This window comes from Vombatus ursinus, unplaced genomic scaffold (genome assembly GCF_900497805.2).
Source record: "Vombatus ursinus unplaced genomic scaffold, bare-nosed wombat genome assembly UNPS02008614.1, whole genome shotgun sequence".
Taxonomy (NCBI): Eukaryota; Metazoa; Chordata; class Mammalia; order Diprotodontia; family Vombatidae; genus Vombatus; species Vombatus ursinus.
The window spans coordinates 623,644-633,607 of NW_020948392.1; the positions used below are offsets into that span (position 1 = coordinate 623,644).

The 9,964-nt window shown below is 36.1% G+C and overlaps 1 pseudogene; it reads right to left on the reverse strand.

Annotated features, from left to right (window-relative positions):
- Positions 1-1,984: 1,984 nt before the first annotated feature.
- LOC114034222 lies at positions 1,985-9,964 on the reverse strand (annotated as a pseudogene).

A 9,964-nucleotide genomic window follows, 5' to 3' on the forward strand; every position in this document is an offset into this window, starting at 1 on the left:
AAAGTCCCAGAACTGAGGCTGGAGATATGAGGAAACAGGAGAAACCATATAGCAATTATGAAATACTATGGTTACAAAACACTCTCCAAAAAGGAGTAACACTGTATCAACTAAAATGGAGAGCCTTAGGAGAAAAATAAAATAGCTTGTCTACAAGGGCAACCAGAATAGCTGGATGAAATGAAGCAAGAGACACAAAATGAAGTAAGAGCTTTGAAGGAAAAAAATGGAAACGGTTGCTTAGAAGAGAAAGCAGGGAAACTTTATTCAAGTAGCACCCTCCCAGAAAATTAGAATGGAGCATATAGAATTCAATGGCTCCAGATGATGACAAGAAATGTTAGAACAAAAATAAAAAGGTTGGAAAATTCAAAGAAAACATAAGGTGTCTAGTATCAAAAACAACTGACCTGAAAAACCAGTCTAGGAGATATGTTTTAAAAATGACTAGACCTCCTGAAAACCATGACTAAATAAAAACCTAAATGTTATAATTCAAAATATAAATGAAAAATGCAAAGATGTAGTAAAAGTGAAAATAGAATCCTCCAGTCACTTCCTTAAAGAAACCCCAAATTGAGAACTGCCAAGAATGTCATAGCCAAAATCTAGTTCCAGTTCAAAGAAAACAAAGAACTTTGAAGGAATAGTTAATCAAAGTATTGGGAGAAATAGCAGAACCATCTAAGTTAGGAATCTCAATATATCCCTTTCAGACTTAGGCAAATACAACAACAACAAATAAATATTAAAGAAGTATACTGGGGTGCCTCAGCACCTCATGTGACACAGTCTGCTGGTGCTGCTGGAGGAAGAAAAGGAAAAGGAAGTAGGACCCAACCTATGGACAAGTCAACAAGCATTTATAAAGCACTTACCATATTCCAGGTATTTTACTAAGCACTTAATACAAATATATACAGCAAGGCAGTCCCGCCTTCAAGGAGCTTACATTCTAGTTGGGGAAGACAGTACATAAAAGGAAGCTGAAAGGGAGGGATTGGGTAAAATACTCATGGGCGGGAGCATGAAAGAGAAAGTCTGGAGAGTGAGGAGTAAAACCTGGAGAGGAATGAACACCTTGCTGTCCTGAGTACGTTCCTTAAAGTGGAGTCTTTAACAGAGGAAGGGGCCACAGAGGTGGAGTATATGTGTAGTGTTAGAAGTCCAGGGCTAGAGTGAACTTTGAGGCAAGGCAAGAGGAAAACTGCCTGGATACAGGAGATGGCAGAGACATTGGTGGCAAGTGTAGCTGTAGATGCAGCTGTCCCCTTCCCTCTCCCCTCCCACTACTTATATGGCCAATGCAAGGACAAAGTTAGCCCTAAACTGTCAAAGTATATTTTCATGAAAAGTGAATCAGACTATTGAAGAAGTAACAAATTATTCCAGCTTTTTAGATAATGGTGGCTGTGGGGTACATAGCAACCAACACATTTTTTACAACTCTGGGATCATTTGGACAATCCAATGCCTTCCCCCCCACACACACACACTCCCACAGTGTACCCCAAGCTTTAGACCATTTCCAAGAAGCAGTTTACTAGACCAAGACTGGATCATCAAACCTGTGCTGATCTTTGGAGGCCAATCTGGCACCCACTAATCCCAGGGGGGTTCTGGACCTGACAGGTCAACAGCAATTGAAGGAATGATTGAACATTTCTTTGCAGAGTTTTTAAAGAATTCATCAGTTCCTGGTTCCTCATATCATTTTTCATGGAGTGTGATGCTGTACTCCAGTGTAAGGGACTATGTTTGGAGTCAGGTGAGGGCTTGATGCCATCATTATCTAGTTTTGAAAATACTAAGCTTCCCTTAGCTGATAAAAAAATAAAATCTTATTTCTTCTTACAGGGATAGTAACTCAGAAGCCAGTTAATACTGGGTTCAGAGTGTCCAGTGTGAAAAGGAGACTACACTACCACTGAGAAAAGTCTGGTAACTAGCTGTAATAAGCCAGGTAGAGTTGGAAATGCATGCCTTATTTCCTGATTGCAGGAAAAGCTGTAATGGTGAGAAGCCTGCTTGGCAAATACAGAACACTTATTTGAACAACAGCTTTAGCAGAAACAGCTTGCTGTCCAAGAGGAAATTGACCTATGGAGAAAGAAGGATCTTGATGAACTTTCTGAAGCTTAAAACCATCACGGAGTTGGGATTGTCATAGTTTTACTACCACAATGTAAATTGTATAAAAAAGAGTGGGTGCAGAAATTCCAGTTCATTTTAATGCAGAGTGGTGTCTCTCTCCAAATTTAAAGTTTAAAATCTACAGGTGGAATTGTATCTAAATCCATATGCATTATTCCTGAATTCAGATTGATGACTTGACTTTATACTTGTGAAGCTTAATTATGAATTTCTTTCAGAATAAAATAAATTTTTAAAGGTCCAGTCCTAACTGCTATCTGTTAGACTGCCTTGTAATGGAGGTTTCCACTTTCTCCCCGGGCCTCCCGAATAAGTGTATTCTAAAGTAAATGCAATGGAATCAAAACCTCAAAGCTCTTTAGGTAGAAAGTATTTGTGTGAATTGGATGAAAGTGGCTCCTCCTAGCCAGATTAGCCATGAAATCTAATGAAATGAAACTGGAGCTTTTGATTTTGCTTTAACTTGAGTGTCCAAGAGCAAATAGAAGAACTTTAAAATTGTTAAAGAAAAGGTATCAATGTCTCTTTGGTTTTGCTCATTTTTCTTATTAAAAAAAATACTTTAGGAGAAAGTATTTTTTTTCTTAAGAAGACAATATGGTATATCTTGGGAGTTTAGCTAGGTATCTGAGTGTTTGAGCCTATTCCCTTGTTGAGAAAGAGTAAAGGCAGAATGAAAGCTAAAGGGACAGAGGACTAGGACCCTTTCTTTCAGGGTTTATGATTGCCCTTGAGTCACACCTTGTTTCTTTCTTTTTTTTTTTTTTTTGGCAATTGGGGTTAAGTGACTTGCCCAGGGTCACACAGCTAGTAAGTGTCAAATGTCTGGTCTGAGGCTGGATTTGAACTCAGGTACTCCTGAGTTCAGGGCTGGTGCTCTATCCACTGTGCCATCTAGCTGACTCTCACACCTTGTTTCTTGCTGTTGTCCTGGGGGCCACTCAAACACATCTTTTCAGGAAATGGGATGTTTCATAAACTGCTTCAGTGGCCAATTCATTGGTATTTGATAATCAATTGGTCTTCAAGAACTTAGATTTTTATGTTATCTCTTTTAAAATTAAAAAAAAAACCACCACATTTCACTTGTAAATCTTCTTTTTGTTTCTTGCTGATGTTAGAGTCATGCCAATTGTGGCCAAGCCCAAAGGGAACTTGACCCAAGGAGAAAGAAGGGCCCTACTTTGTCAATGCAAGAGCATTCCCACACCCATATACACACAGCTGTACAAGTGTTTCATTTTTCTGAAGTTGAATAAATGAAGGTTTAAGAAAAGTTAAAGACCAGAATGAAATTTAGAAATCTTAGAAAAGATATTGTAAGGTCCAGAATTCCCTTGGCTGGGGAACTCTGTACCTCCCCCATAACTGGGAGGTGTTCTTGATACCAAAAGAAGAGGCCAAGGAGCTCCAAATTTATTATAGGAGTTCAGTCATGCATTATAATTACTTACAAAACAGGGGCAATCTGGGGCAACTGCCAGACAGTAGTGGATCCTCACCAAAGAACCCCCAAAATCCCCATACTAATTATAAAAAACAGACAAAGGGAGGAGGAGCTAGAGAGTGCATCACTACTGATTGGGGGATATTTTTGTTTCTGTTTTTTGTTTTTTCTTAGTAATAAGGTTGGACGTTAAGCCAATGTTATGCCAAACTTAAGTTTGTATATTGATCATGTACTGGTCACATATGGGTCACGATATTCTTGTTATGGCTTTCATAGGTCATAATATCTAAGTTTTGACTCAGTGTCTAAATTGTGATTCAGCATCTGTTATGATTTTAACAGGTCACCATTTTTGGGCTTCTACCTTTCACAGAGTTTAAGTTTTTATGGCTTTTCACTTTTTACTGTATTTTATGGCTTTTCCCTAATCAGGAATCCATAGATATGATAGAACTCTGATGTCTGAGTGACAATAGGAAGGAACATACATATTTTTCAACTGCACTTGGAACCTTTACAAAACACAACCATATGTTGGGGCATACAAACCTCATTATTTAATGCAGAAAAATAGAAATATTAAATATATCAGGTATTGGCCACAACATAATAAAAATTATAATCAAGGGCATTTGAAAAACAAAAGGCAAACTTAAATGGAAAAATATACTAAAGAATAAATTTCTGCTACTCCTGAGTGAAAGAAACACTTTCAGCTGAGGACTTTGATTTATTTTTGTCGCTTTTAAAAACTGGGACTATTTGTCAAGACCTCCTTTTTTTCTCAGCCTCCTCTCTCTCTCTCTCTTTCTCTCTCTCTCTTTCTCTTTCTCCCCCCCTTCTCTCCCCCCTCTCAGAATTTATTAAGTGCCTACTATATACTGGGCTCTGTGCTAAGTGTTTTATGAATATTCTTGTTTGGTTCTACCTGTGAGGTAGGTGTTGTTGTATACCCATTTTATAGTTGGGGAAACTGAGGCAGACAGAGGTTAAGTGACTTGTCACACAACTAGTGAGTGTCTGAATTCAGAACTCTATCTATTATGTCACCTAACTGTAACAATGAAATATCATTATACTATAAGAAATGACAAATTGGACAGATTCAGAAAAATCTTGTATAAAATGATGCAGAGTAAAGTGAACAGAATAAGGACAACAATGTATAATGTAACAAAAATATTGTAAAGGAAAATAATTTTGAACCATTTGACTCTGACCAATACAATCAACAGGTGCAACTCCAGAAGCCTGATGATGAAACACGCTGAGTATTTCTTGATGGAGAAGTGTTGGACTAGAAATACAGATGAAAACATTTTCGGGCATGACAAATTGTGGATTTTTTTTTTTTACTTGATTATGTTAATTTATTATATGCAGGGTTTTTTTTTTTTGATGGGGAGAGAAAGGAAAGTTGAAAGTGAAAAAATAGTAATAGTGATAATGATGACCCCGCCCCACCCTAAAAGAGGAAAAGCGTTTTAAAGAGAGCAATAAAAAGCATTAATGGAACTTTTTAATACATAGAATAAAACAGAATAACGTCCAAAGGGAGACATAGGTAAAACAATACAGCTTTGGAACTGTGTTTAATTTATTATATGCTAAAAAAAAATAGTCTGTATGTAATAGATCCACTGTTTCATAGTTCAATAAGCTTTTTTCTATTCATTGTAACAATAATTATATTTCTTGATACTTTTCAAGTCCATAATAACAAAAACTGAAATTAAAATCCTGAGAAAAATGGAACCAGATTTATCCACTCATCCACTATTACACCCAGTCTGGTGTATTAGATAGAATTACTATGTATAATAGTACCCATTTTTTCAATTTATTTTTAAACCCCTATCCACCCCCTCCAAATTCTTCAAATAAAAAAAAATTAGTCAAGCAAAAAAAATCACACATTTTCCATGTTCAAAAATATATTTATCATTCTGCCCCCCCTTTTTTTTATGTATGCTAAGCCCTGGAATCCAAGAGATTACCACTGTAGCTGACCTGGCATCAGGAAGATCTGAGTTCAAATTTGACCTCAGATGCTACTGGCTGTGTGAGAGGGGGCAAGGTTCTTCTTACTGTCAGCCTCAGTTTTCCCAGCTGTAAAATGGGGATAATAATAGCCCCTATCTGCCAAGGCTGTTTTGAGATATAATGTATTTGTGAAGTGCTTGAAAAATTTGAAGTACTATTAAATGCTAGTTATTATTATTATTGTTTCCTATTTCCCTCAATTTATTCTCTCTATTTTTTTCTTATCTCTGTTATAGCATTTCTAGCTTTAGTAATAACATTTTAGTAATAATTTAGTAATAACATCAAGCATGTACACTTGCTTTACCCCTTATCTTATTGGAAAAGTCTCTAGTTTATTCCCACTATATATAATGTTAACTCTCAGATTAAGATAGATGCTATTTACCATGTATAAATGAAGGGCCCATTTACAATGTACAATTTTTTGTTTCCATGGTCTCCTTGCTCATTTATTTTAACATTTTCTGTCAATATTCATTAAGGATATTAGTCAGTAGATTTTTTTTGTGATTGTTCTTTCTCTCATTTAGGTATTAAAATGATATTTTTTTGTATCATAGGTGAGTTTTAGTAGAATCCCTTATTTTTACATCATTGCAAAAAATATAATATTGAATTAATATTTTTTGATTATTTGACAGAATTAATTTATAAATTCATCTCTTCACTTTTTATTGAGAGTTCATTTGTGGATAGTTCAATTTCTTTTTCTGAAATTAGATTATTTAAATCATATGTATTTTCTTTTAATCCGAATATTTTATATTTTCATCCATTATCAAATGATCAATTTTGTTGGCATATAGTTGGGCAAAATTGTTCCTAATAATTTCCCTTATTCTCCATTTCTTATTTCTGCCTTTTTATTTTTGAACTGACAATTGAGTTTTCTTTTTTTTTAATCAGACTCATTAATGTTTTATCTATTATGTTTTCTTTAAACTTGACTACTCATTTTATTCATTAATTCATTTGATTTTTATTTCAACTTTGTTAATTTCTTCTTTGATTTTCAGAATTTCTATTTTGGTGTTAGGTTGGGGTTTTATAATATGTTGGTTTTCTAGGCTGTTTTTATTTTTAAGTTGCTTGCCCAAGTCACTGATCTGTTCTTGATCTTTTCTGGTGATTTAAACATTTAGAGATATAAAATTTGACCTCATGACAACTTTGTTTTTCCCTCCTTTAAATTTATTATTTATTTATTCTTAACAATCTTTTTTTAAATAAATTAATTTTTAGTTTTCAACAATCACTTCCATAAGCTTTTGAGTTATAAATTTTTCCGCCTTGTTCCTCACCTCCCTCTCCAAGACAGCATGCAATCTGATATAGGCTCTACATATACATTCCTTTTAAACATATTTTCACATTAGTCATGTTATAAAGAAAAATTAGAACCAATAGGAGGAACCACAAGAAAGAAGAAACAAAACAAAACAGAAGAAAATAAAAGAGCAAATAGTACGCTTTGATTTGCATTCAAACTCCATAGTTCTTTCTTTGGATGTGGATAGCATTTTCCATCATGAGGCCTTTGGAGATGTCTTAGATCCTTGTGTTGCTGAGAAGGATTAAGTCTATCAATATTAGTCACCTTACAATGTGGCTGTTACTGTGTGCAGCATTCTCCTGGTTCTGCTCACTTCACCCAGCATCAGACCATACAAGTCTTTCCAGGTTTTTCCTGAAGTCTGTCTGTTCATCATTTCTTATAGCACAATGGTATTCCATTACATTCATATACCACAACTTGTTCAGCCATTCCCCAGCTGATGGGCATCCCCTCAATTTCCAATTCTTGGCCATCACAAAAAGGACTGCTATAAATATTTTTTGTACATGTGGGTCCTTTTCCCATTTGTATGATCTCTTTGGGATACAGACGTAGAAGTGATATTGCCGGGTCAAAGGGTATGCACATTTTTATAGCCCTTTGGGCATAGTTCCAAATTGCTCTCCAAAATGATTGGATCATTTTACAACTCCACCATCAATGTATTAGTGTTCCAATTTTCCCACATCTTCTCCAACATTTATCAGTTTCCTGTTTTGTGATGCTAGCCAATCTGATAGGTGTGATGTGGTACCTCAGAGTTGTTTTGATTTGCTGAATGCATATACTATTAACTGTGGTTTTTATCAAATTCATTTTCCTGGTTTTTAATTTTTTTCTAGTATTTTGATTTAAATACTTTACATGTAAATCAAATATGTTTTTGTTTTCATCTTTTTTATTATTAATAAATTTATTTATTTTTAGTTTTCAACATTTACTTTCACAAGATTTTGAGTTCCAAATTTTTACCCCATCTCACCCCTCCCCCCACCCCAAGATGGCATGTATTCTGAATACCCCTTCCCCTAGTCTGCCTTCCCTTCTATCTCTCCCACCACTTCTCTTATCCCCTTCTATTTTCCTGTAGGGCAGGATCGATTTCTGTACCCCATTTCCTGTATTTCTTATTTCCCAGTTGCATGTGAAAACATTTTTTTTTAAACATGTGTTTTTAAAACTTTAGGTTCCAAATTTTCTCCCTTCCTCCCTCCCCACCCACCCTCATTGAAAAGGCAAGCAACTCAATATAGGCTATACATGTGCAGTTATGCAAAACACTTCCATAGTAGACATGCTGTGAAAAACTAACTCTATTTCCCTTAATCCTATCCCGCCCCCCCCATTTATTCTATTCTTTCTTTTGACCCTGTCCCTCCTCAGAAGTATTTGCTTCTGATTACCCCCTTTCCCAATCTGCCCTCCTCTCTATCATCCCCCTACTCTCTTGTCCCCTTCCCCCCACCTCATTTTCCTGTAGGGTAAGACAGATTTCCATAGCCAATTGAGTGTGTAAGTTATTCCCTCCTTAAATCAAATCCTATGAGAATAAGATTCACTCATTCCCTCTCACCTTCCCCCATTTCCCCTCCACTGTAAGAGCCTTTTCTTTTCTGTTTTGTTTGTGTGAGATAATTTACCCCATTCTACCTCTCCCTTTCTCCTTCTCCCAGTATAATCCTCTCTCACCCCTTAATTTTATTCTCCAGATATGACCCCCTTCATCTTCAACTTGCCCTGTACTATCTATCTATCTATCTATCTATCTATCTATCTATCTATCTACATATAATTTTTTTCCTCCAACTACCCTAATACTGACAAAGGTCTCATGAGTTACAAATACCATCATTCCATGCAGGAATGTAAACAGTTCAACCTTAATAAGTCTCTTATGATTTCTCTTTCCTGTTTATCTCTTCATGTTCCACTTGAGTCTTGTATTTGAAAGTCAAGTTTTCTATTCAGCTCTGGTCTTTTCATCAAGAATGCTTGAAAGTCCTCTATTTCACTGAATATCCATTTTTCCCCCTGAAGGATTATCCTCAGTTTTGCTGGGTAGGCGATTCTTGGTTGTAATTCTAGCTCCTTTGCCCTTTGGAATATCATATTCCAAGTCTTTAAGGTAGAAGCTGCTAAATCTTGTATTATCCTGACTGGTTTCTTTCTGGCTGCTTCCAATGTTTTCTCCTTGACCTGGGAACTCTGGAATTTTTGGCAATTTTCATTTTGAGATCTTTTTCAGGAGGTGATTGGTGGATTTTCTCAATTTCTATTTTACTTTCTGGTTCTAGAATATCAGGGCAGTTTTACTTGATAATTTTTTTAATCATAAAATAAAATATTTATTACATGATTACGAAAGCTTTAAAAAAAAACCAGCACCCCAAGGGTGAGGTTCACTGGTTCTTGTAGCAATTTTAGCATTTCTTTCTGCTGTAAATTCAGAAACAAACTGGACTATTTCAGGATGGCTGAATTTTCCTGCAGTTGAGTCATAGAATTCCTGAAGCCTTCCAGGTTTGTTCTCCAGTCCTCATACTTGAATGCCTGCAGAATCATTTCACACTGGTTCAGCTGTTTCACAAACTGGACTGGTTCTCATACTCTTCCCAGAGATCATAGATTTCCTTCTTGACATCTTCTGATAGCAGCTGGGTTAACAGCTTCATAGCTTCCTTTTCTAGCCTGTGTTTTTCTTCTTTAGGAATGTTATCTGAAGTGGCTATATCACCAATGATGCACTCTGCCATATCAAGAACCAGCGTGAGCCAGACACATCTGTCTTTCTTAAGATGCTTATCTTCAGTTACAAAAGCTATGATAGCCATTCTGTACATATGATTGGATATGCTTTTTGGCTTCCCCACATTTCTGTAGACCCAGCCTGCACGTGGTACTCTCTTGAGCTGGCTCACCAGCCACAGGAACTGAAGCAGGCTCTGGGTCCTGCCACTGCCACCTTGAGCAGAAGCCAT